The sequence below is a fragment of the Lycium ferocissimum genome, chromosome 4 (assembly GCF_029784015.1).
Source record: "Lycium ferocissimum isolate CSIRO_LF1 chromosome 4, AGI_CSIRO_Lferr_CH_V1, whole genome shotgun sequence".
Taxonomy (NCBI): domain Eukaryota; kingdom Viridiplantae; phylum Streptophyta; class Magnoliopsida; order Solanales; family Solanaceae; genus Lycium; species Lycium ferocissimum.
The window spans coordinates 63,500,140-63,507,959 of record NC_081345.1 but is presented as its reverse complement, the minus strand read 5'-3'; the positions used below and the strand labels follow the sequence as shown (position 1 = coordinate 63,507,959).

General features: G+C 36.3%; 1 long non-coding RNA gene across 1 annotated transcript; it reads right to left on the bottom strand.

Moving 5' to 3' along the window:
- Window positions 1-1,011: 1,011 nt before the first annotated feature.
- LOC132054917 (uncharacterized) lies at window positions 1,012-6,753 on the bottom strand. Its single transcript, XR_009414407.1, has 3 exons — window positions 6,548-6,753; window positions 6,038-6,103; window positions 1,012-1,298 (listed from the first exon to the last, which is right to left on the bottom strand). It is a non-coding gene; the product is annotated as an uncharacterized LOC132054917 (long non-coding RNA).
- Between the last annotated feature and the right edge of the window lie 1,067 nt (window positions 6,754-7,820).

Below are 7,820 nucleotides of genomic sequence, written 5' to 3'. Positions count from 1 at the left end.
CAAAAATTACCCTTAGAAAAGTGATTTTTGGGTTTGAAAATTCACATGAGTGTTCAACACACTTTATTGCTGGACTAGGACACACCCGAAATTTCTCCAGCGTAGAGTCGCTACAATTCTAGTCCTAATAAGATGAGTTTAGTTCTTACGGGTTTTTATTTTATATAAGAAAATATGGAGTATTTTCCTATATATATATACACCCACACACACACAGATATTTATATATAAGAAAAAGAAAAGTTTTATTAAGTCCAAATTTTATCACTTTTGAAGCCCATAAGGTCAAACTATATTCCAAGTACAAAGTCCATCATACCTCAATCTTGGTCCAAAACATTCCTCTTATTTCAGTCCGTATAATGTTTGACTCATGAAGAACAATAAAGTGTGTGTGGGGGGGGGGGGGGGGGGGGGGGCTTCCCGCATCTCCGCCCTATGGCTTCCAGGTCCAAAGTCCCTTTTCAAAAATGTATGCAAGTCAGAAGTTCAAGTAATCAAAATTTAATGCTTGGCTTCCAGGCCCAAATATCCCTTTTTGCTCTTAGTCCACGAGTCTTTGAATCCTTTGGCCCAAATAATCTCAAAAATCCCTTTTAGTCTAAGTCAAAAGCAGTCTTTTTTATTTCATACAAGATCAAAACCTTAACTTTAACAAAGGATCCAGATTTTTCTCAAAAGTATTCGGGGTGGTTTTCATCGAAAAGAAATCCACCCTTTAAACAACATTAGGCTATTCATTGAATTTTTTTTTTTTTTTAATTTAGTGCGGGAACAATCTGGTTTTATCAGTGGGCTTAAGGCCCAAAACAGTCCAATTATTTCAAGATACTAAGTTTCACGAAGGGGCGGAAGGCCCAAATCCTTTTACCACTTAATCAATTTTGAAACCGTTTTGCTTATATTCAAAACGCTAGCCCAGTTTTAAACTTAGTTAAAAATTGGATTAAGTTTTATTTCATGCAAAGATTTAAGTTATTAGAACTTTGAAAAAATGTTTAGGCGACTTTCCTAAAACTCTAAATGTTGTCCTAAGTTCTAACATCCATAGGGGTTCCAATATACAAGTGTTATTTACATATACAACATATATACAAGCAAGATATATATAATGCAAAGCAGGAGAGAAGTAAAGTAAATTTTGGCTGATGGGCCTACCCAAGCCCATCAATGTCATTTTCACCCATGACTGGGCCTTCAACATAGTAGCTTCCATTTCTCCTCCGTCAGACTTTATAAAAGAAGGCAGTTGGGCCTTTGGCCCAACAGGTTTCATGCAAGGATGCGGCTCAAGCGGCCTGGAGGAACCATGTAATCACAATAAAAATGATAAGGATTAGTAACTGACTTAGGCAATTAAACATATAATTATGAAAGTACATAGGTAAAATATGCAAGCCCAAATGAGCTTGAAACAGAGGCAAACAAATTGGGCTAAGTACAATCCACACTTACCAAAAATAAACTAAAGTCAACAATTATGAAGGAGGGAGGCCTGGCCCAGAATCCAAACAATCAGCTCACACTAGCCAACATGATATACCTCATATACATTGAGTATATTGTCTTCTATACACTCAGTGAGTGTCCAGAAGTGTGTATACCCTGTATACCCAGGTATATCACTTGATAAATTAAAAAAAAAAAAATCAACCCATTAAGAATAAAACAGCCAAGAGAATCATATAAATGGATTTAATGCTTCAAAGTTTCAAATGGACAGCAACAAACAAAGGCAAGACATGGTAACTGCTCACTTAAAACTAAATGTATAATATACAGATTTCATATTGGTAGAATCAAAATATCTTTGATGTATAAAACTGGACAACACAATTTAAACCAAGTAAAAAAGAGGAAATTTAGAACATGAGCATACATGTTTGCTTATCCATTTGATTTTAAAAGGGATCCCATAAGGTTTATTCTTATATTGGGGAACCCCAACAACTTAGAAGGAGGATGACAAGCTGAGTTTGACTAGAAACTCAAAGCTTGTTCACTCTCTTCTAAGTTCTAGGTAAGTCACACTTATGCTTTGAATAAATCCCCAAGGAGTACCTTCTGTTACACCCCGTACTTTCAGAGAAGCACTTAGTAAATTTGAACGTAAGTATGTCAAGCTATGGCTAAGTAAAACAACTTTGGATTATGAGGAATGAAGCATTATTAAGTATATTGTATGAGTAAAAGATGAATTACGATCTCGTAAGTCATAACCGAGAAGGCCAACCTTGGAACCAAAGGACATGAGTATTATCAAGTATGATTAATGATAAATATCATGTGTGGAGAGTTTCGGACGATCCCGGGACCAAGCAAATTGAAGAAAATAAGTTTGTCGAAAATTTGGAAATTGGTAAAATTTTGGAAAGAATTTTGGGTCAATTTTGGAGGGGTATATCTCCAGGTATATTAGGAGTTTTAAGGTGTTTTAAAAGCCTGAAATGAAGTTCGTCAAGTCTAGTTTCCAACGCAACAAACCGCTCGTCGATACAGCATAGAAGTGGAGAATTATGGACGTTACAATTTAGGATGACACAGCAGAAACGCTGCCCAGTAACGAGCTGCTACGAAAGAATCGCTTGCTACAAAGTACGCATTTATCGCGCTACAGTGACTTCGACCCGAATTTGACCCACTATCTAAGGATAAAATCTGATCCTAAACCTCATTTTTCACCCAAGAATTCTCCAAATATTTCCCAAATCTTCTAGAAAATTCTCCCAATTTCTGTCCACTAGATTTTAACACAAATTAAGTATAATCTTCGGATTTAAGTTTGGACAGTGAGTAGTTGCGATTATACTATCGTATTGCGGTGAATGTTGGTTGGAATTCAAGGTAAATATTAGAGATATCGCGGTACTAGCGAGAATAAGGTATGAATCTCTCCTTATAGATATGGATATAAGTTTATTTACGGAAGTAGAGTTGTAGAATAATCGTATAGTGGATTTGTTGGTGGAAAAATTGGACAAATGTCGTGTGGGGTATTTTATGGAATATATTGATATTGATAATATTGTGGTTGATGTTGGTATTGTTGTTATTGTTGTTGGTTGCTGGATTATGATTTCGGACTGGGCATATAAACGAGGGAGATCTTTGCAATTTGCGATTCAAAAGGGGTTTCATTTAAATGCTTGAGACAAGTGTGTAATAACGAGTCTAATGATAGTATAAATGATTTATATGTAGACATCACTGACTTGAGAGAATAAACGTTGGGTGACTAAGAAGACCGAAAGGTATGTTAAGGCTAAACCTTTCTTTCTTAAGGCATGATTCCTCTGTTGTGAACCTATATATGACATATCCAATAACCTTGTTTCTAAAAGTACCAAAGCTTACAGTCCCCGATGTTGTTGTGATATGCTTGAGCTTGTTTCATGGCAATTGATATTGATCTCATCTTATGACTTTGTTCCTTCAAGGTGAGATGTGTTCATAATGACGGTTCCATAATAATAATTCAACGAGTTTAGGAACAGGTTCTTAAAGAATGTTTTATAGGACATGCATAGAGTGCTAGTAGGGGATCCCTAATGTGGTATTTAGTGTTCGAAGATGTTGTATCTTAGGACTTGGTTAATGTTTAGTCAAGCGGGAAGAAGTACTAATGGCCTGAGCTGTGCTTATAAGTGTTATGTTATTATGTAGACCCTACGGGTTAAGTGATGACCACGGAAAGTGCATAGAGATTACTTGTAGAAGTTTAGTTATGATGTTGATTATAATTACCACTGGTCTATGACCAGTTGGGAAGATGTATATACTTACCATCGGATTGCCACGTGTCGGGCACCACCGTGCTACGGCCGATCGGGCGATTTGGCCGTATCAGGTCAGGCCGGTTTCGCTCTACCGTCGGGCGATAATCGGACGGGCAGTTATTACCACCGGACTGCAGCCGGTCGGGCAGTTACCACTGATCAGTTGGGCAGTTAGTATAGGATGATTAGTAAGATAGAGACACAACACTATACCTAGATATAGTTAAGCATGCGAGAGTATAGAGAAACATATATCATATATGGATCGGGTTGCACGCCGCAACACATGGTCAGATAACGTTTGATGATAAGGTAATCAGGACTATAGTAGGGTATACAGACCTAGTAAATAGTGCAAAAAGATGAAGAGGTATGTATACACATGCTAGATTTCCATCGGTAGTTCAGAAACGCCAGGTTGATTCTTATTCTTCTCATCTTTAGTATATGGCTATTTTGTTGCACTTTCCGCCTTGCATACTCGAAGACATTGCTCGGACTGACGTCCCTTTTAGGGGCGCGCATTTCATGCCCGCGGTCTTGAGATACGGCTTGACGGATCTTTTCGGTAAGGATACCGGCTCAGCGGCGAGTCGTGGAACTCCACTTGCTTCGGAGTTGCCCTGTGAGTTAGCATGACTGCATATGCATTTGCATAGGTATGGCGGGGCCTTGTTCCGGCCACTTTATGTCATGTACTCCTGTAGAGGCTCGTAGACATATATGCGCAGTTAGATATCTTATGATTATCTCGACTTATACTATCTTGTATCATTATTACGGATAGCCTTACCGGCACATGCACTCGAGATTAGTGTGAAGACATAAGTATGTTATCTTTTGGGCTTGTGCCCCTATGGCTTAGAGTACCTTGGTCTTATGTTGCCTTTCGAGATACAGAAAACGTGAGTTACAGTTTAGTTCGCTCAGTTCCCGTAGGGTGCCGAGTGCCAGTCACGCCTTACCAAGGTTGGGGTGTGACACCTTCATTATCAACACCCACTATTACAGAACCAACACATAATGCCACAGCACCAACTCAAACTTCATATTTCAGAAAAAAGCAATACATGAGGCCAAGTATAATAAACATGAAGCTATGTAGAACAAACTGGTCCCCGATCAAAATCCCAAGCTATATTTTTCATGAAATGGTGGTTACAGTTTGATAACAGAATGTCTAAGTCTACAAGCTAAGTGCTTAAAACAGAAACATGGTTTAGAGAAGAAAAGAAAAAAGAACAATGGGGGAAAGCAGACTGAATCACTTGAATAGATTTAAATGGCAATTCATGGACAAAGAGACATGTATCTACAAACCACAATGTTCAAGAGTTAAGGAAAAAGGTTAAGTAGACGGTTTTATTTCATTCAGATCTCCATTTATAGACTTAAGACATTATTGATGTGTGATAATTATCATCAGAGTTGTCAATACATTTATAGGCATGGGGTAGACTCAATTAACATAGAGGTACATGAATATAAATGCTTATAGTTCAAAAGACATAAACAGGTTGAATGAAAAAACCATGTACCAATTAGGCATATAGCTAACTTAATCTGGGCAATTTTAAAAAATTTGGCTAAATCATCAGTTCATATATTAACAGATCTAAGGTTCAAATTTAGACCCTCCCATTTGGACTAACAAATGCCTATTTAGACTTCAACTAACATATGAGAGATCTTTAGCAGGGTTTTATACTAAATCTAAACTCTTTTTAAACCCCTATTTCTATCAGCTTCACTACCTATACCTTGACATAATCAAACTGATTCACATGTGCTTTCTCATAATCTTAAGCTCAGTGAAAAGGTTCAGTCATATAATAACAACAATTAGACAATATTAACTTAGCCTAAATTGGATTACACAGCTTAATAACCACTTAGTGTTCAAACAAAACATAAACCCAACAAGCAGTTACTTCACATGATCTTAAGTGTGTAGTTAAACTGGGCAAGCAGTGTAAGAGCACAAAGCAATAGAATTTGGTTGAAATCGAAATTATATTTAATAAACATTAGGCTAATAACAAAAAAGGATCTTACCAAACTGGTGATCAAATAATGCTACTCCATAACCAGGCAAAAAAAATAAAATCAAATAACCAGACTAAACTAAACTATCTATGGACAAAAATAAATTACATAATCTAACAGCTAACACAAAACATTCTCTGAGCTACAAAAGGAAACATAAACATGATATGAGACTAAAAATGCAAAATAAAAAGGAAGAAAGGGAGATTATTTACCTTTCTCTTGTGCAACACTAATTGAGATTGAACTTGGATAGATCTCCTTGCTCCTTAATCCCAACACTCAGCCACTCCAACACAGAAAAAGTTAAAAATAATTAAAAATTATACTTAACTCGAAAATTTAATTTTCAAAGCAAAGGTATGCAAAAACTAAGTATTTCGAGATTTTTGGGGGTAAATATGCCCAAAAAACCTCTACTTCAAATGTTGAATTGTGGGCTCTATTTATAGTATCCCAAATTCGCAAAAAGCCCTAATTCACCGATGTGGGACAAGTCCCGAATTTGGACTTGTTCCTCACAAATAAGTAATCGTAAGGCTCAAATCGATGCATGCAACAAATAAAGGGTTAGATTTGAAACCAGAACTCAATGGATCCTTATGATCATAGTTGGACCAATGGGGTTCGAGGATTCAAACTCACCTTAAGATAAAACCCATTAAAAATACGTACTAACAAACGTTGATTTTTGCAGAAAAGTAAAAGATAGGGGGTGGTAATACCTCGTTTGGGCTGAGTTCGGTGGAAAGAGGGTGAGAAATGGCAGAGCAATTAATGCTCTTGCCATTCTCGACCATGCACGGTCCAAAACCAAAGCGGGCCTTTCCTTTCTTTGTCGTTTCCGACATAGATGACGTAGGAGAGAGGGAACGGGAGGGGTGGCGGCTCGGGTTTCACGACCCATTGAGAAAGAAAAGGCCCTTAGGGTCTGTTTGGTATAAAATGAAGAGAGGAGGGGTACTACCCCCTCTTTAATGGATAGATGGGCTGGGTCAGGTCCCTTTTGGGCCTGGACTCAGCTGACACAAAAATAATAAGGGGCAGCCCATATATATGTGTGTATATGTGATATACATGTGTGTATACGTATACACATGTATATAGCCATATACATATGTATATATGGAGGGTTGTATATGCAGAGTTTGACAAATCGCCGTATTAAAGAAACATCTTTAAATTGGACATCTAAAATATGACCACTTTTAAACTACTTAGACAAGAATCAAATTGTAAAAATGACCTTAATCAAGTTAAGTCATGAAATTGGCTATTTCAATCGTAGCCACAAAACGGACTAAAAACACTTAAAGGCCAATTTTGCAATTATGACCTTAATTAATCTAAACCAAAGAATTTTGGCTATTTCAATTAAGGATGGAATTAGACTAATCATTGATTATTTCAATTGTAACCGTAATTAAACACATAATAAGCAAATTTACAAATATAACCATAATTAATTGTTTAAATTAATTATGATTAATTTGAAAATTGTCAATATGATTTGTTTATGCAGAAATTAAAGTTGAGGGGCAAAATGATTATTTATTTTAATTAATCGATTTCCTTGAGTTAGACGGAGTAAAATACTTGCTAATTTGGGCAACTAATTAAACAAGATAGTTGTTATAATGCTTTTGATTTTAGCAAGTACCATAATTGTTGCAATAATATGTAAATTAATTTCCAGATGATTTATAATATTTATAGAAGTTATTTTACCAAATGAAAATGGCAAAATATTATCTAAATAATTTTATAAAATCATTTTGGCTTCTAAAAATACATATTTCACTTCGTTTAATACCCAGGGATTCTGGGTGATTAAAATAAATTATGGAAGGTCAAAAATTAGGTGTCAACAATTACCCCTTCGGTGTTCGGGGATGGTAAAGCCATCTCTGAACAACAAAATTTGACTAACCCTGATTTTTGACTGACCCATCTCTATATTACCTCTCGCTTTTATGCAATTTTCAAAATATGTTGTTG